This window comes from Volvox carteri (assembly GCF_000143455.1).
Source record: "Volvox carteri f. nagariensis unplaced genomic scaffold VOLCAscaffold_88, whole genome shotgun sequence".
NCBI classification, from domain to species: Eukaryota; Viridiplantae; Chlorophyta; class Chlorophyceae; order Chlamydomonadales; family Volvocaceae; genus Volvox; species Volvox carteri.
Window position 1 is genome coordinate 390497 of NW_003307631.1, and position 570 is coordinate 391066.

Here is a 570-nt window from a genome sequence, read left to right on the forward strand (position 1 = left end):
CAACCAATCCCAACAACCCGCGAACAAAATCACAACGCAGCACCACTTTTACAACTCCATCGCAAAAGCGAATTTGCTACGTTGTGTGTCAATAAAACACCACGGATATAAATCATAAATAATGGAAACAAACAAATTTTGCCCAAACTTTATTCCAGCTTTACGACACCAGTGTTTTACTACTTCTCCGCCGCCTCGACTTTCCTACACCTACTTCCTTACGGCTTGGCATTACTGCTTTTGTAGTCCTGGCGGCTTAGGTAGGTAGTGTGTTCTTCCGACATCATCATCACTTCGTCATCCCGAGGTCGCGGTCTGCACGGACGCCTTTCGGTCAGTTCTATGTCTGGTACACTCTTGCCCTGGCAGCAGCTTCACTCGTTTGTGGTTCGTCTTTCCCCACTTAGCCCAACGCCGCCCTCCCCTGCACCCCCCTTTTGTCCAACGCGGCCCTCCCCTGCAGCCCCCCAGCCCTACGACGCACGCCCTGCCCTGCACCGCCCTAGCCCAACACCAAATACCGACCTCCCCTGCGGCCCCCTAGCCCAACACTGCCCTCCCCTGCACCAC